Source organism: Chiloscyllium plagiosum, chromosome 14 (assembly GCF_004010195.1).
Source record: "Chiloscyllium plagiosum isolate BGI_BamShark_2017 chromosome 14, ASM401019v2, whole genome shotgun sequence".
NCBI lineage: Eukaryota > Metazoa > Chordata > Chondrichthyes > Orectolobiformes > Hemiscylliidae > Chiloscyllium > Chiloscyllium plagiosum.
In genome coordinates, this window is record NC_057723.1 from 1,376,256 (window position 1) to 1,396,372 (window position 20,117).

Sequence of the window (20,117 nt, forward strand, 5' to 3'; positions counted from 1 at the left end):
TACTGAGCCATTGTGCTGCCTCAAATGTGCATGGAAAATCTCACAAGCTTGATGGAGTTTTTTGAAGAAGTAACTAGGAGGATTGATGAGGGCAGAGTAGTAGATGTGATCTATGTGGACATCAGTAAGGCGTTCGTCAAGGTTCCCCATGGGAGACTGATTAGCAAGGTTAGATCTCATGGAATATAGGGAGAACTAGCCATTTGGATACAGAACTGGCTCAAAGGTAAAAGACAGAGGGTGGTTGCGGAGGGCTGCTTTTCAGACCGGAGACCTGTGACCATTGGTGTGTCTCAAGGATCTGTGCTGGTCCACTCTTTTTCATCATTTACATAAATGATTTGGATATGAATATAGGAGGTATAGTTAGTAAGTTTGCAGATGACACCAAAATTGGAGGTGTAGTGGACAGCGAAGAAGGTTACCTCAGATTACAGCAGGATCTGGACCAGATGGGCCAATGGGCTGAGAAGTGGCAGATGGAGTTTAATTTAGATAAATGTGAGGTGCTGCATTTTGGAAAGGCAAATCTTAGCAGGACTTATACATTTAATAGTAAGGTCCTAGGGAGTGTTGCTGAACAAAGAGACCTTGGAGTGCAAATTCATAGTTCCTTGAGAATAGAGTCACAGGTAGGAAGGATAGTGAAGAAGGCGATTGGTATGCTTTCCTTTATTGGTCAGAGTATTGAGTACAGGAGTTGGGAGGTCGCGTTGCGGCTGTACAGGACATTGGTTAGGCCACTGTTGGAAGATTGTATGCAATTCTGTCTCCTTCCTATCGGAAAGCTGTTGTGAAACCTGAAAAGTTCGGAAAAAATCTACAAGGATGTTGCCAGGGTTGGAGGATTTGAGCTATAGGGAGAGGCTGAACAGGCTGGGGCTGTTTTCCCTGGAGCGTCAGAGGCTGAGGGGTAACCTTATAGAGGTTTACAAAATCATGAGGGGCATGGAAAGGATTAATAGACAAGGTCTTTTCCCTGGGGTGAGGGAATTCGGAACTAGAGGGCATAGATTTAGGGTGAGAGGGGAAAGATATAAAAGGGACCTAAGAGACATTCTTTTCACGCAGAGGGTGGTACGTGTATGGAATGAGCTGCCAGAGGAAGTGGTGGAGCTTGGTATAATTACAACTTTTAAAAGTTATCTGGATGGGCACATGAATAGGAAGGGTTTAGAGGGATATGGACCAAGTGCTGGCAAATAGGACTAGGTTAAATTAGTTGGCATGGATGAGTTGGACTGAAGGGTCTGTTTCCATGCTGTATGACTTTATGACTCTGTTTCAACATAGCATTAAAAATCCTGCAAAAAGCTGCACAATGACTACAAACTTTCCACTATCCAATTAAAAGAAAAACAATAGATCTCCTATGTGAATTTACTTTGTTTCAGCAATACACTGAGCTATGTTTTTCTCAACCTCCATATTTCTGAAAGAGATTAGATTACGTACAGTGGGGAAACAGGCCCTTTGGCCCAACAAGTCCACACCGAACCTCCAAAGAGCAACCCAACCAGACCCATTCCCCTACACCGAACACTACGGGCAATTTAGCATAGCCAATTCACCTATCTTGCACATTTTCTTTTGACTGTGGGAGGAAACTGGAGCACCCACAGGAAACCCACGCAGACATGGGGAGAATGTGCAAACTCCACACAGGCAGTTGCTTGAGGCGGGAATTGAACCTGGGTCTCTGGTGTTATGAGGCAGTAGTGCTAACCACTGTGCCACCCACGATTAATAAGCCGTTAAAGTTAACATTGCTTCACATAATGAAGGCTTCCACAGACTGAGCACATCAGGTGTGTCTATTGACCATCTGAAAATCCAGAAAAAAATATGGTCAAAACTCAAAGATCGATTACTAGAACACAGAACAGTACAGTGCAGGAATGGCCCTTCAGCCCATGATGTTGTGCTGAACATGACGCCAAATGAAACTAATTCATTCTGCCTGCCCTTGGTCATTTCATTCCATTCTCTACATGTTCATGTGCTTATCTAAAAGTCCCTTAAAAGTCCTTATCGTCTCTGCAAGAAAGAGACGATAACTTCAGAATTTGCTGGTCGGAATTCATGTATTCCAGGCCCCGATCATTGGAGCTGTTTGGGTTTGTTAATTCACAATAGCAGAGCTAATTGACAGAGTAATCCAGCTCACCTTATCCTCTACTCTGATGGAGTAATATTCCAAAACAACATCGCGGATGAGTCCAAAGTTCACACAATAAAAGCACTACCACAGTGGATGGAAGTACAAAGTGATACTAATGGGTAAAATAAAACAAAGAACTACGGATGCTGGAAATTTGAAACAAGAACAGAAATTTTTTGGAGAAAGTGCAGTGACCCTCCTTCAGAACACTCATGAGTAGTTGAGTTTACAGACTGAATATAATTCATCCACCATTGGAACAAAGGCCAGTGCAAGCAAGCAAAGTGATGTTAGTGGTACAACCTCAGACATGGAATGGGAAAATGCTCAGCTCCTTATGCTGAATGCTACATGTGATACCAGAGGACGTTGGAAGCACCAATGCAGAAAGCAAAGGACAAAATCAGTGAATGTGAGAAACCACAACCAGAGGTTAGACAGGTACAGCATAGTCAACAATCATCAGCCCTGGCAAACAGCATAAAGATATGCCTTCATGAACGGCTAGCCAAGATCTACAGTCAGGTGATGAGGATGATCAAACCATCAGCACCCAAAGAGAGCTGACACCTAACATGGTGGATGGAAAGAAAACGGTACATTTACCCCTGTGCGGGTTACATGCTCACAGATGAAGTGTCAGCACAGCCTGCATGTAAAACTGAATAATGGGCACTAACAGGCAACCTTTCACCTCACACAGTGAAATATAAGTCCACAAAGAAATGGCAAGAGATGATGACTCATCCAATCAAAGTCAATGTTACTGGATACAATGACTTAAAAATTCCAATCCTGGGGTTCCGTCCCTCCTACAATCACTTTGAAAAATCACTCTGATCACTTCCTGTAGATGCCTGAGTGCAAGGACCGTTATTAATTGTGTGACTATGCTGCTCATTTAACAAGGTTATGTTGGTCTTGGCTTATTTTCTCAGGGAGGTTGTAAAAGTCACAGGTTCTGAAAAGTCTTGGCTTGGATGGGTTTGGGGGCCAATTTGATTACAGCTAACAGATACTGCCTCAGGACAAAAGCTTTCAAATATTTGGAAAGAACACATGTCCAATGAAAGGGCAGTGGTCAGTTCACCCAGCTCAGCTTTTCCCTGGTCTGATTTGGTTTTGGCAGTCTGGCTATTAGCTAAAAGCAGTCAGGTAAGTTGTAAAAGCTGCTGGACCCAAAGAAGTATATACTGACTATACTCTCTGACATCTCTCCTCTCAGACCGTATGTTTGATTTTACCTTTTGTGCCTACTCATGTTTATGGGGATTGTTGCAATTATTTGGCACAGCATCATTAAGTTGGGATGATTAGTTGGGTTTTCAGATAGATTAAATTGTTCAGTACCCAGTTCTATTTTGTTTGTGTTTCATTCGATAATCTTGTAAATAAATTCTATTTTGTTTAAAACTAATGGTTTGACCAGTTGCAACCATCCTGGAATATCAGCGTTACATCTGCTTAAAGCAATGAGCAAAGTTAGGGTCCGGCTACTTCCTTGAAATGTTCTGAGGGGGTCTGGCCTGGTCCACCACCATATTGCCAAATCTTTAAATGCTTTTAAGGCAATGGTAGATAGATTTTCGATGAGCCAGGGGATGAAAGTTTATTGGGGAAGTGCAGGAACATAGAGTTAAGACTAAAATCAGATCAGTCATGATCTTATTGAATTGAGGGACAGGCTTGAAGGACCAAGTGGAATCCTCTTGTTCCTCATTTGTATTATCAAGACAATGGGCACATTGGAATCTTTTCTCAAAATAGAGAATGCACATTATTGTTTTACCAATTCTTGTTTATGGTGTATGTCGAAGGGAAGAAAGTCACAGTTTCAACATGGAGCCCAAGCAAAGGACCAGAGGGCATCAGAGTCAGTGTGTATCAAAGATGAGAACATCGCAGTTTGGAGCACAAATTTGCTCAGCTCTCCCACATTCTCCAGCAAGACCATGAATGATCTTCCATCTCAGTACCCTTTCAGTGTGCATTAATTCTCTTAAAGTCCTCAAATTAAATAATCCCAGCTTTGAATGCAATCAACAGCTGGTTTGCAGAGAGTCTTCTGGAATAAAATGTTACAAAAAAAATCACAAGAAAGAAGTGAGGGTGCAGGCTGGAGGAGTAGAATGGCAGAGGCTGCAATCATTCTTATTCATAGTTTGATAGCTGGGATCATGTTTCATTGTGAGAAAGTAAGGTTCTACATTTATCTATTCATACTTTATAGCCACTTGATTGGCAAATATACTCTTGTGTAATCGACCTGCAATTGCTTTCTGTTTTTGTCCTTCATGTCCTCCCTGTGTTTAATTATCTTATAATCATTATGTATTATTCAATCTCCATATTTCATTTTCTTCCCTCTTTAATCATTTTGTGTCCGTTTGGGTGAGCTAATAAACATTAAATATTAAAACATAATTTTGCAAAGTCCCTCAGAAGGGCTCATTGCCGCTGATTCTGTCAACATGGATATGTTGCAGCAGAAACTGTTAATAACTAGAAAGCAGACGATCGCTGTGTGGATCAAGCTCATTAATTGTTTTTTTTTTATTCTTTAAGATCAAATAAATTTGAGTAATTTATTTGACCTTAAACTGATCGTAGGTTCATGGAGATTACTGTCCCCTTGGGTTGACTTCTCTCAATTTCAACTTTGCTTGCATGTGTGCTTAGTATGCATTCCGACTTTGCAAACAACTATGAGCACCACAGACACACGGCTGGGCATTCTTGCATGTGTGATCCTGGTTCTTTGTTGGGAAGCTACTGAGATAAAGCTGCATGGCATTCTTCATGTGCTTTTTTACTCAGTATCTCTCAAGTGTGTCACAGACAATAAAAAAAAAAATTAATGAGCAGATAATGTGGGAAACTCCACTGTCCAGTTTGAGCAGCAAGTTCCCAAGACAGCAATGTGACAGTTGTCTGTGTTTGGTATTGGTTGGGAATTAATTGAGTTTTTTTGTGCCCATCTGAGTTGGCAGTCAGGATTTAATGCCTCAGAGCTGAAGACTCCCAAGGGGAAGATAGAGAAAATGGCAGAAGACCATAAGACATAGGAGCAGCAATCAGGCCATTCAGCCCATTGAGTCTGCTCCACCATTCAAACATGGCTGATACGTTTCTCAACACCATTCTCCCATTTTCTCCCTGTAACCCTTGACCCCCTTGACAATCAAGAACTTATTTATCTCAGTATAAAATATACTCAATGACCTGGCCTCCACAGCCTTCTGTGGCAGTGAATTCCATAGATTCACCACTCTCTGGCTGAAGAAGTTTCTGGAAAAGCACAGCCGGTCAGGCAGCATCCGAGGAGCATCCTGATGAAGAGCTTATGCTTGAAATATTGACTCTCCTGCTCCTCAGATACTCCCTGACTGGCTGTGCTTTTCCAGCACTACACTCTCAACTCTGATCTCCAGCAACTGCAGTCCTCACTTTCTCCTGAAGAAGTTTCTCCTCATCTCTATTCTAAAAAGTCTTCCCTTTACTCTAAGGCTGTGCCTTCGGGTGCTAGTCTCTCATACCAACAGAAACATCTTCCCAACATCCACTCTGTCCAGGCCATTCAGTATTCTATATGTTTCATTAGACCACCCCTCAGCCGTCTAAACTCCATCGAGTGTAGATCCAAAGTCCTCAAACTTTCCTTATATGTTAAGCTTTTCATTCCTGGGACCACTCTCATAAACCTCCCCTGAACACACTCCAGGGCCAGTACATCCTTCCTAAGACATGGGGCCCAAGACTGCGCACAATACTCCAAATGGGGTCTGACCAGAGTCTTTGAGAGTCTCAGAAGTGCATTTATGTTCAAGCCCTTTGAAAATAAATGCCAGGATTGCATTTGCCTTCCTTACTACTGACTCAACCTGCAAGTTGACCTTGAGGGAATCCTGGATTTGAACTCCCAAGTCTCTTTGCACTTCAGTTTTCTGAATTTCCTCCTCATTTAGAAAGTAGTCCATGCTTCTATTCTTCCTACCAAAGTGCTTTCCCATGTTGTACTCCACCTGCCACTTCTTTGCCCACTCTCCTAACCTGTGGACGGCACGGTGGCACAGTGGTTAGCACTGCTGCCTCACAGCGCCAGAGACCCGGGTTCAATTCCCGCCTCAGGCGACTGACTGTGTGGAGTTTGCACGTTCTCCCCGTGTCTGCGTGGGTTTCCTCCGGGTGCTCCGGTTTCCTCCCACATCACAAAGATGTGCAGGGTCAGGTGAATTGGCCATACTAAATTGCCCGTAGTGCTAGGTAAGGGGTAAATGTAGGGGTATGGGTGGGTTTCGCTTCGGCGGGTCGGTGTGGACTTGTTGGGCCGAAGGGCCTGTTTCCACACTGTAATCTAATCTAATCTAATCTAATCTGTCCAAATCTTTCTGCAGCCTCTCCGCCTCCTCAATAGTACCTGTCCATGTACGTATCTTTTAATCATCTGCAAATGTATCTAGAATGCCATCTGTTCCTTCAACTAGCTCATTAATGTATAAAGTAAGAAGTTGTGTTCCCAACAATGAACCTTGCGGGATACCACATGTCACTGGCTGCCGTTCGGAGGAAGACCCTTTTATCCCCACTCTCTGCTTTCTACTAGACAGCCATGCTTCTACCCATGCTACATCTTGCCTCTAACACCATGGGACCTTATCTTACTCAGTCGACTCCTGTGCTGTCAAAAGCCTTCTTCAAGTCCAGGTAGATAACATCCATTGTCTCTTCTCGGTAGGCTGTTCATTACTTCCTCAAAGAATTCTAACTTTGACATTGTACAAAAGACCAGGATTGGAAGAGGAGAGAATGCTCAGTGGATTCCGATGTTGGAAGAGGTTATGCAGCAGTTTCGGCATCAGAAAAAAACGTGAAATATTTCAACGTTGCAGAGTAAAGACAAAAATTGCATTATTCAGAATGGAATGCAAGTGACCCTGGGCATTCAGGTGATTTAAAATAAGCAATATTTATCATCGTCACATCTCCTGCTGTATCATAGAGGAGCATTTCCATATCTTCTGCTGCTAGAGTATCGACAGCGTTATTACAGTTCTGCATTTTATTAGGACATCCTTAGCTGTAAATACTTTGAGGTTTTCAGTGTGCTCCCTTCACACTGCCATAATCCAGGAATAATAATAGATAAAATGCTCCTATTTTTCATTAAGATATTTTCTCCACTAATGGAGACTCTCTGTCATGTGCATTCATGAGCTTGCACTGTTTTGCCAACGAAACAACTGAGTCTTTCATCGGTACTTACTGAGAAAATATTACCTCTCAGATTCTGTGTAGTGAACTGGTATGTGTGATTATCTTGTGCAATACTTGCATGCAAATGCATTTCTTTCAGATTTCTTGGTCTACTTTATAATGCAGATGCCAGCACAGGCATTAATATTTGTGATAAATCACAGAAGGTGGCCATTTGGCCCATCTTGCTAGCACTGGCTCCTCAAATGAGTGACTTTACCCAGTGCCAATTTCCTGCCTTTTCTCCATATTCTTTATATCCAAATAACCCCCAATGCCCTCTTGAATGGAAGCTGCCTCCACCACATTTCCAGGCAATGCAGGCCACACCTTAATAGCATTGTGGGTCAGCCCACACCACGAGGACTGCCATGGTTCAAAATGGCAGCTCACCCTCACCTTCTCAAGGGGCAACTTGGAATGGGCAATAAATGCTGGGCTCAGCCAGGGATGCCCACATCTAACAGCTGAGTATTTTTTTTAATAAATTGCTCACTGGCTGAAGACTTTTTTTCCCACCTCAACTTTGCTTCTTTTGCCAGTCACTTTAAACCTGCACTCTACAGTTCAGGATCCTTTGGTAAGTGGGAACAATTTCACCCCATCTACTCTATAAAGTTCACTTTTACTTTTGTCACTCTCTACCAGATCTTCTCTCAGTCTTTTTTTCTCCAAGGGGAGCATCCTCAACTTCTCCAATCTACCCCCATACCTGAAACCCATTCTGATAAGCTGCTTCTGCACTCTCTTCAATGCATTTTCATTTTTCCTATAATGTAACTCCCCGGATGGAGACAACAGTCCAGCTAAGGCCTAACAAGTGACTTAGGCAAAAGTGAGGACGGCAGATGCTGGAAACCAGAGTTTAGATCAGAGTGGTGCTGGAAAAGCACAGTCGGTCAGGCAGCATCTGAGGAGCAGGAAAATCGACATTTTGGGCAAAAGCCCTTCATCAGGACAAGTCATGATGATAGTGCTGAGCTGGAAGGTTGGAACTGGGGTAAGGTGAGGGGAGGAGAAATGAGGAAACTGGTGAAGTCCACATTGATGCCCTGGGGTTGAAGTGTTCTGAAGCAGAAGACATGTGGCTTATACAATAACAAAAGCAAAGTATTGTGGACGCTGGAAATCTGAAAAAAAAAAGCAAACACAGAGAGTGCAGGAGAAACTCAACGAGTTTGGCTCCATCCAAGGAAAGCGAGTTAATGTTTTGATTCCAATATGACTGCTCTTCAGAACTGGTAATGCCTAATGCAATTTCAGTATCGCCTCCTTGATCTTACATTCTCTGCTCCTATTAATAAAGCTAATGATACTGTATACTTTATTAATTGCTTACTCAACCAGTCTTACCACTTTCAAGTATCTGTGCACATGTACACCCAGCTCCCTCTCCCGCTGTACTGCCTTTGGAATTACACCACTTATTTTAGATTGTCTTTCAATATTCTTCCTTTCAAAATCCATAACCTCACACCTCTGTACATTGAACCTCACCTGGTGCATACCAATGCACTCCATCACCTTGTCTATGTCCTTTTTGAGTTTTACACTGTCCCCCTTGCAGTTTGCAATTTATCCAAGTTTCATGTCATCTACAAATTCAGGCGAAAGGAAAGGGTACCTTAGACCCAATCCAAATTGGTCACCATTCACAATCGCAATTTGCATTTTTAAAAATGCCCAGGCTGTAGTGAAAAAAAACAGATTCAATTTGTTGTCTGTCAGTTTGAGCCTGGGGAAGAAGATGTGAAAGCAAGTATAGAGATTCTGGGTTTAGACTTGCAGAAAATGAATTGTTCCAAGGAGCTTTGTTTGGTGGTACAGAAGATGAGCATTTGGAAATGGAAATTAAGTAACAAATTATTTCTGGTTGTGCTAGTTTGAAAAAGTGCATCAAAGAAGTGGGAACATGGACTAATTGAACTGAAGGGTCTGTTTGCATACTGTATGAGTCTGTGACTCTAAGTAACTCTGAAACTGAAAGGAACAATTGATAGGGAGTTTTTGAGATCAACTTTGTTAAATCATGCAGGAATTGTATGCAGTTTGATTCCCCTCATATGAGCAAGGATGGAAATATATCAGAGGCAGTTCAGAGAAGGTTCACGAGGTCCAGGTGATGGGCTTGCATTATGAGGAGGATTTGATCAGTTTGGGTCTATACTCCCGGGAATTTAGAAGAATGAGAGGAGATCTAATCGAGGTGTAGAAGATGTTATCAGGGGTTGACAAAGTAGATGTTGAGAGGATGTTTCCCCGTATGGGGCAAGGGGACCTTACTTGAGGATAAGAGGTAGCAGATTTAAAATAGAGATGAGGTGGAATTACCTCTCTCAAAGGTTCTTGAATCTGTAGAATTCAGTCTCCCAGAGTTTGGGGATGCTGGGAGATCAAGTAAATTTAAGGAAGAGATAGACAGATTTTTAATTAGTGATGGGTTGAAGGTTATGGAGAGCAGAAAGGGAAGTGGAATTGAAGCTGAGATGAGTTCAGCCAGGATTGTATTAAATGGTGGAGCAGGCCTGAGGGGCTGAATGGCCTACTTCCGTTCTGAGTTCTTATGTTCTTAAATTTAGACAATATCCAGGAGAGTGAAATGCAGATGGAAAGATGGATGTATGAAGTAATGAGAAAGGACAAACTCACAACCAGCACATCAAAGATCAATGGAAACTGTGGGAACACCAAAGAAAGTAGACAAAGAATGGTATAGTATCTACTGTGGGAAGGGAGAAAAAATGAGGCAAGGTGTGTAATGGGAATGGGATTCCAGGAAAAAGGAGAAGAGGAAGGCTGAAGAGAGAGTTGAACACAGCAAGATTGGAGGATGGGTTAGAGATAGACGATGGGAGGCAGGCAGTAGACCAACCAGCATTGTGGACAACCTGATCAAAATGGGAGAAGCTGAAACAAGGTGAAAACCCACCAGGATACTTCACTGGAGTATTATTAAACAAAATCTGGGATAAAAAGAGATATTTGGGTAAAACAATAAGGAGCATCATTATGGAGGACAAATAGATAGCCCATGGGACAATGAAACGGAAATCTAAAATATAAATCTAGAGAGGTCAGAGAGCTTCTGGGAGGAGATATTTGGGTAAAACAATAAGGTTTTGAGGAGCATCATTATGGAGGACAAATAGATAGCCCATGGGATAATGAAACAGAAATCTAAAATATAAATCTAGAGAGGTCAGAGAGCTTCTGGGAGGAAATTCAAAGGTTTAGACCTTTGGCAGTTGTAAGTATGGCTTCCAATAATAGATTGATTAAAATCGGGAATAGGAAAATCATAGAAATCTCAGTGTCATAGGGTTGGAGAAAGGGAGGGAGAGACCATATTGTGATTTGCAGTGTATCCCCTACCACTCTACCATAAATTTCACCCCATTCAGACATTAGTAGCTGGTGCTTGGTGGTAATCTGATGTTCCAGTGCCCGGGCGGATGGTCAGTAGACAAAGCTCAAATCCCAACATGGCAGTTGATGAAGCTTAAATCCAGCAAAATCTGGAATTAAAAGTTAATTCGTGGCAATCATGAAACTCTTGTAAATGTTGTAAAAGTCATTGGTGGCATGGTGATTCAGTGGTTAGCACTGCTGCCTCATAGTGCCAGTGACCCGGGTTTGATTCCAGCCTTGAGTCACTGTCTGTGTGGAGTTTGCACATACTTCCTGTGTCTGTGTGGGTTTCCTCCAGGTGCTCTGATTTCCTCCCACAATCCAAATATGTGCAGGTTGGGTGAACTGACCATGCTAAATTGTCCATAGTGTTGAGGGATGTGTAGGTTTGGTTCATTAGTCCGGAGTAGATATCGGATAATAGGGTAGCGATATGGGTTTGGGTGGGTTATTCTTCGGAGGGTTGATGTTGGACAGTTTCCACACTATAGGAATTCTATAGTTGAGGGAAGTAAATCTGCTGTCCTTATCTGGTCTGACCTAATCTGACTTCAGGCCCACAGGGTTATGGTTGATTCTTAGATGTCCTCTGAGAGGCATAGACAACCAATCAAATAAATGATCATTTGGGGCTGTCAACAAATCCTGGCATTGCTAGCAACATCTACATTCCATAGGGGAAGAAAAAACTCTATGTACGTTGTAAAACATTGAAATGGAATTGGGCCCTTCAGACCATTGACTCTACTCCAAAAGTCAACAAAATCATGACTGATCTGATAGCCCTTAACTGCAATCTCTTGCCTTTTCCCCCCACTTTGATCCCTTTCCTAATGAATAACCTGTCTATCTCAGCCTTGAAGAACCTACTTTGACAACCCACTTCAGTGAAAAAGGGCCGGTGACAAAGAAAGATTTGGCACCAAAGATTACCTCAAGTATCTGCTACTCAGTGCTGCCACCTGCTGAGGAGCAAAAGGTCATCATGGAAAGTTCTACAAGGTAATTGGTAAACACGAGTTGATCCAAGTTAAGATTCAGGCTGCAGATTTCAGGATGAACTCAATTTTCTCGAGGGTGTTATTCCAGAAGGTTGGCAAGAAAGGGATTGGAATAACAAGGTCCGGAAATTATAGAGAAAGCATGGGTGAGTGTTTCAGTGGAGTACTGTTTGTGGGGTGTTGCTGTGCACAAATTAGCTGCTCTGTTTCTGATGTTCCAACATGTGACCTCACGTTAGAAAGGGGGTCATTACCTGTAAAGCAATTGAGGACTTACTCGAGTCAACAAAGTATTATATAAATGCAAGGTCTCTTTATTCAGTCCTGACAGAAGCATGGATGTAGAATTTCCAAGTTGCTGGCTTGAGAATTCAAGGTTTTCCCCATGGCTTGAAACCTAATTGAATTAATGAATGTATGACCAGACCCAGTCAAGTCCACTCACGTCTCCTTTTCCAGTCTTGCTGTAGGAAGATGTCAGATTGTTCCAGCAACACATAAACGGAGGAAGAGGACGTTGGCTGTGGGTGTTTTTTCCAGAATGCATTAACTCCTAAAATTCTTGGTCTCTGTGGGTCATTCACTGGTTAGCTTTTGAAACTATGTAAATACCCCCAGAGCAACCGAGCTCCATATCAGAAAAAATAATGATGATTTGAAGATAACCCACAGCTTTAATTAAAACTTGCCTTTCTCGCTGGAGGCAGGAAGTGGAATTCAGATACGATATCTCTAATCCAACAGTTGGAAGGCGGAATTGTCCGGAAACCTGGCATGTCTTTGGCATTTCACAACAGTTACAATGTCTATAGCAATTATTGTGGTGCAGGATGTCAGGGGCAGAGTCTATTCCCAGCCCAGGGATTGGACATGGTCAGACGCCCATTTGAGGTGATCTTAGTCAGACTGTCAGTGTCTCAACAGTCTGGGGAGTGGGTCATCGTCAGTCCTGTGTCTCCATAGCAGTGGAGAGGGCTTGCTGAGACTAACAGAGCCAGGGTGATGCACACCTACCCGTCAAGGGTCAGGTACTTCTTGTCCGAACTGTCCTGTTCGGCCCTCCAGGGAATGGCTCACGGTCAGTCCAGAGGAACTAAGGCACAGGGGAAGGGGAGGTATGTGACACTGAGAACATATTTTCAGGATTGGAAACTATGGGTTGGGGAGAGCGAGGAATGAAAATTGTGAAGGAGGGCAATGGTATTTGTAAGGTGTGGTGAGGAGATATGGTAAAATGTTGATGGGAATAGGATAAATCTGGATGGGGTTTGTTCACAGTCAGGGGCAGTCTGGCTTCTGGGAGGAGATCAGGGGAGATGACCATACCTGCCTGATCAGCCTGAATGCCAGCAGCTTAGATCGGAAAGGGTGGGCATGTGCAGGGGCATGTGGACAGGTTGGGTGGGCACCTGAGGAGATGTGAAGCCTGTCGGGTTCATGGGAAAGGCTACACAAAGGAGATCTGGGCGTTCAGGGTCTCACCAACACGAAGAGGCACAGGCTGGAAGCTACAGGCAATGGAACGCTCACTGTCAACTTTCATGGTATTGGAAACCGGAAATACGCAGAGGGACAGAAAGTGGCTGGGACCAACACCAGCTGTGGCTCTTATAGCACAGGGCCACACCTTTCAGCCAACCAAGCCATTATCATATGACACATGATACCTTTTACCTCTAAGTGATCCATATCCCTCTATTCCCTGCCTATTCATGTAACTGTCAAGATGCCTCTCAATGTTGCCAGTGTATCTGCTTGGTCCACCTCCCCAGGCAATGCATTCCATAGCCTCTCTCATCCCATGGGAGAAAGGGCTTAGGACTGAGAGATTTGAGGACATAGACTTGTAGAGTCATACAGCATGGAAACAAACCCTTCAGCCCAACTTGTCCATGCCAACCAGGTTTCCCAAACTAAACTAGCCCATTTACCTGAACACGGTCCATATCCCTCAAAACCTTTCCTACCCGTGAACCTGTCCAAATGTCTTTTAAATGATGTAACTGTACCTGCATCTATCACTTGCTTTGACAGCTCATTCCATACAGGCACCACCTTCTCTGTGAAAAATTTGCACCTCAAGTCCTTTTAAGATCTTTCTCCTCTCACCTTAAACCTATGCCCTCTAGTTTTTGTCTCACCTACTCCTTTGCTATTCACCTTATCCACTGATTTTATAAAACTGTATAAGTTCATTTCTCAACTCCTCTGTTTCAGGGAAAAATGTCCCAACTTATCCAACCTCTCTTTATAACTCAAACCCTCTAGTCCTGGTAACATCTTTCTCAATCTTTTCTGCACTTTTTCCAATTTACTAATATCTTTCCTATAGCAGGGTGACCAGAACTGTACATGGTATTCCAAAAGTGGTCTTGCCAGTGTCCTGCATAGCTGCAGCATGACATCCCAACTCTTATACTCAATGGTCGGACCAATGAAGGCAAGCGTAGCAAACACTCCTTTCACCACTCTAGCTATGGTGCCACTTTCAAGAAACTATGTACCTGAATCCCGAGGTCTCTCTGTTTGACAACACTCCCCATGGCCCTACCATTAACTGTGTAAGTCCTGTATTAGTTTGTCTTACCAAAATGTAACACATTTACCCTGTAAGGTCCCCCAGCACTGATGATCTGAAACCATTAGCTCCCTGTTTGCTGCACATCTCTCTGCCCCCGATATCACTGACCACCAGCCCTTTTAGACCCAGAGGCTGGGACAGAATCAGGATGTTTTAGGATGGGGGACAATGGTATAAGCAATACCTGTCTTCTTACTTCCACTTCCTGCAGCAGATTCTCAACAGAGACATTGACATTGACACATGGTCCATCCTGTGTGGGACGCGAAGTTAGACGTCACAATTAAAATCAGGGCCATGTAACAAACAGAAGTATAAAAACAATCAAATTTATGCAAATATGATAGTGCATGTATACTGTCACCTGTGTCACCAAAGTGCCCATAATATTCTTTTTATTTCTCTCCCTCTCACTGTGTCTCAGTGTTGACCCAGAGTCTGCAGCTGTGGGTGGAGCCCATTGGCTGTGAAGGTTAGGTTGAGTAACCTCAGGGAGTGTTTGTGCCTGGGCAGGCCAAGTGCGTTGAGGGCCTTCCTGTCAGAGCGAGTAGGCAGAGTGAGTGTGAGCTCATTGAGAGAGGAGTCTAGCACTTGACCGGTGAAGTGGAGATGATCATGTGTCGGACTGCTGACCATTCCCCTGGATAATGGAGAGTGCGCTGACCCGGGTCGTGATTTCAGACTGAACTAGGCAATCTTGTGGCCTTATCTACTCATTCTTGGAGCAGAGCTGATTGCAATAAAACGCAAATCAGAAAGTACATACTTGGGCTTTGTCTAAAAGTGTTTAACATCTCGTGAATAACAGAGCCCACACCTCCACTCAGTTAAATCATGGCTGATCTGTATTTCACATTAATTTTCCTGCCGTTGTTTCACATCTTTTAATAATCTTATCTTTCCATTCCTTTATTGTTTCATCAGAAGTGGGCTTCACTGAAACTGGAATTTGTTGCCCCTCTCTAATGTCCCTTGAACTGAATGGCTTGCTTGGCTATTTCAGAGGGCAGTTAAGACTCAATTACATTGCTGTCAGTCTGGACACACACTGAGGCCAGACCAGGAAAGGCTGGCAGATGTCTCGCCCTGTAACACATTTAGTGAACCAGATGTGGTTCTAGGATAATCATTAATAGTTATCCTGGTCAACTCTTACTGAGAATAGTTTGATCACCCAGACTTGTTAAATAAACCAAAATTCTACCAGTTGTAATTTGATTAGATTACTTACAGTGTGGAAACAAGCCCTTTGGCCCAACAAGTCCACACCAACCCACCGAAGAGCAACCCACACCGACCCATTCCCCTACATTTTACCACTTCACCTAACACTATGGGAAATTCATCTAACCTACACGTTTTTGGATTGTGGGAGGAAACCGAAGCACCCGGACGAAACCCACGCAGACACGGGGAGAATGTGCAAACTTCACACAGACAGTTGCCTGAGGCGGGAATTGAACCCGGGTCTCTGATGCTATGAGGCAGCGGTGCTAGCCACTATGCCACTGTGCTGCCCCAATTTGAGCCTGTCTCCCGACATTAAATATCCACAAGATATTACTACCATATTCCCCAGTCTATAGACCTCAACAGAATGCCAGCATCTGATGTATATTTTGTTTGGGGGCCTGGGAAGAGTCATAATTTTCTACCAATTTTATAGATAAGGAATGCACTGTCTGGAAATTGTTGGAAACAGGTTCAACTGATGCATTCAAGAAGGGCAATGGAAGGCTATTTGGATAGAAATGAGGTGCAAGGATATGGGGAAAAGGCAGAACATGGGTACAAGGTGATAGAGTCAGTGCTGGCATGATGGGCTGAGTGGCTTCCTCCCAGGCCATAGCAATTCTGTGATTTTGGAATGCTTCCTGATTTCACTCCTGGGCACTATCTCCACACAATGGGAGGTTTGAAGTTTTGAGCATGGAAACTATCATCTGCGAGAATAGAATTGGAGCAGACATAACTCCCTCTTGCGGCCGGGTGACCTGAGGAGAAACTTGACTCTGGAAATGTGTTGCTGGAAAAGCGCAGCAGGTCAGGCAGCATCCAGGGAACAGGAGAATCGACGTTTCGGGCATAAGCCCTTCCTGAAGAAGGGCTTATGCCCGAAAGGTCGATTCTCCTGTTCCCTGTATGCTGCCTGACCTGCTGCGCTTTTCCAGCAACACATTTCCAGCTCTGATCTCCAGCATCTGCAGACCTCACTTTCTCCTCAGAGAAACTTGACTCTGCCTTGTTAGTCCATGCAACATGAACACTTTGCCAGACAGTCCGTATTCCCCATTTTAATGGAAGGCTGAAACAATTTAAAATGTTAACCCCACAAAGTGTTGAGTTCTTCCACATAGATGTCGCTGAGGGATGTTCTAAGTGTCTGTGCTGCTGATGAGGTTACATTTGAGAGATAAATGTCCATTTGATTTATCCCTGCTGAATAATTGCCTTTGTCCTTAAACCCTACTTTTTGCAACATTACATTGAAGCAAGCAACAGAATTTCTTCACTCGTCAGCTTTCCAAGATCTTGATTAATCTACATCTGTCTTTGTGCCTGGAGTTCACAGAATGCTTTGCATGAGGGAAAATGTTATTGATTGCACAATAAATGGTGACAAGAATGGTGACCTAAATATAAGTTAATGCCACCCTTAGTGATATGTTATTCTAATGGGTTCTTGCTTTACAGAGTACACTGGCACTCAGAGATATTGTAGGTTTCTAGATTAAATGCAGGGAGTGCATTTGGATGGCGTTTCATGTTTGTCTGAAGCAGTTGTGTCAATGCTGACGTTTTTGGAGTCTGCCCCATTTATGTTCTGTGTCCTATTTCAGAGCGCTGACAGCACAGGGAAAGAACTTTACAGACATGAGCTTATGTATGTGCAATGGTGTTTAAGGGTTTACAACTGTGATTTTCACTGCTGCTGCTAGTGTACAGAAAATGCATGGTGTGATATTTTACTGACAGTAACTATCATGGGTGATCAGTCTTGTCCCCTGTTGATTCTGAGTCACAAGTTTGTGGGTTCAACTATCACTTCAGAAACTTGAGCAAATAATTGAGCTTGACAACTCCGTCCTGAGAAATATTTCACTTTTAGAGATGGCATCTGCCTTTTTGAGTTGAGACTTATTCTGTACACATGCCAATGCAAAACATGCCATTCTGTGGAAGAAAAGCAGGAGGCTTCTGCCCTGTGCCTAGGTTAAAGTTTAGACCTGAGGGAACATGCTGAGGAATAAGTGATTTGGTCATTGTAGTCTGTGAGAGCTTGTTGTACAAAAATTGACTCAGCTCCATTTCTCATATTAATGACAGTGACCATCCTTTGCATTTATTTGACAACAAACACAGAAATTGCTGGAAAAGCTCAGTAGGTCTGGCAGCATCTGTGGAGAGAAATCAGAGTTAACGTTTCAGGTCTGGTGACCCTTCTGAGGGATGGAAAGCTTTACAGGGCAGTCCATATTCCCCACCTAATTTTTTTTTTGTTTTAAATTGTGTGTGAGAAATTATTGCATAATAACCTTTACATTTTAAGAAATGTGTTGAATTTCATAGAAATAGCTCTGTCTCTCTTTCTCTCTTTGAGTTGCCTGGTCAGACAAAGGCAGAGCAGAGGCTACTATCTCTGCCAGGGAAGTGTGCTTGGTACAGGCAATAAAACAAAGAAGAGATGACCTCATGGCCAATAAATTAGCCAGCTGGCTGAAACAGGATGTCCCTGTTAGCAAGGAGCCATGAACTCTGACAAATTGCATAAATTATTTGTCCCAGAAATAAGGTCCAAAAACAGATTCTCAAAAGGGAAAATTCACTACAATCAGATGAGAGTTTCCCAATGCTGACTCCAGACTAACAGTTTGACTAACTCAATAGAATAAAGCAGGAGAAGCTGCAATTCCCAGCCTTGAAGATTGGTGTGATCTCTCTCTCTGTGTTATCAATCCTTGACCATTCTGAGGAGATAGCTACATTCAGCCATGGAGCATCTCTATCTTAATATCAAGGTGACACTGTGATCTACTGGCAATGTTACTGGGCGTGTCACCAGAGTGCCAAGTTAAGAAGAATGAGAGGAAACCTAACTGAAGTAGATAAGATGCTAAAGGAGACCTGACACAGTGGATTTCGAGAGGATGTTTCCTCATGTGGAGCCATCTAGATCAAGAGCTCATACCTTTAGGATAAGGGGCAGCAGATTTAAAACAGAAATGATGGGGACTTACTTCTCTCAAAGAGTTGTGAATCTGTGGAATTCACTCCCCCAGAATGTAATGGATGCTGGGACATTGGGTAAAGTTAAGGAGGAGACAGACAGATTTTTACTTAGTGATAGATTGAAGGGTTACGGAGAACAGGCAGAAAAGTAGAGTTGTAATTGAATTGAGATCAGCCATGATCCTATTCAATGGTGGAGCAGAATTGGGGGTTTAAGTGACCTACCCCTGCTCCTAGTGCTTAGGCTATTATATCACACCAAGCTCTGGATGTTTCATACAGATGGTGATTGCAAGCCATACTAGTATAAATGGATGAACTTTTATTAGCTACATATGCAAGGTGGGGAAGTTGGGGATGAGCAGGACTTCACTAATTCCTTCTTCAATCAAGACCCCATCTCATATGATCAGACACTATCGCCTCATATCTTTCCATATACCACATACACGCTCATATACTCCTATATAATTAAATATTTTATTCACTGGCACCTATGGGACCAGGAGCATGCCAGTTGATCAAGTATTGCAGATAATCAACAGTCCCATATAATCAATGTAAAAAAACACACTAAGTAATATGAACGTACAATTGGTGATGGCATTACGCGATAGTTCTGTTCTCAAACGACCTTGCATTATAAGAAAACTGCGCAATAGCTGTGCCATTTAAACTAATGGGTTTGGAATTGCATTATAGTCATACAGCTAAGGAAAGTTCATGTTCTGCAAAAACCAGTCCGAATTCTTCAGTTGTATTAAAGACAAGTCGTGTTGCAATAACAGGTGTTAGAGAACCGACTGTAACGCACATCACAGTGACACACTTTATTTACAGCATGGGGCAAGAAGGCAGTTCACCATCACCTTCTCAAGGGGCAACTAGGGACGGGCAATATAAGTGGGGCCCAGCCTGGGATGCCCACTTCCAATAAATGAATAAATAATTTTAAAAATCCCTTATGTAATAATGCAACTTTGCCTTAAATAAAAACCTACCCGTAGGGAACCTCCTCATTCCCACCCTCAACTGACTGCTTGAACATCGAGGTAGATTGCAATATTTGAGGAGAAATTGACTCAAAATTAAAAACGCCATTGATATTTCATGTATTCACTCGATTAAACAACAAATACATTCACATTGATGTAAATAACTTTTTTAAAAATCTAAAATAATTGGACAGAATAATACAATAAACTTTGTAGTATTTGAAGTATATAATTTTTGCAGATTTATCAAGAGTTCATAAGAGTTCATATGTATCAGTTGAAACAAAGTTAGCCGTACTACACATAGCTGAAAATATGTTGCTGGAAAAGTGCAGCAGGTCAGGCAGCATCCAAGGAGCAGGAAAATCGACGTTTCGGGCATAAGCCCTTCTTCAGGAATGAGGAAAGTGTGTCCAGCAGGCTAAGATAAAAGGTAGGGAGGAGGGACTTGGGGGAGGGGCGTTGGAAATGCGATAGGTGGAAGGAGG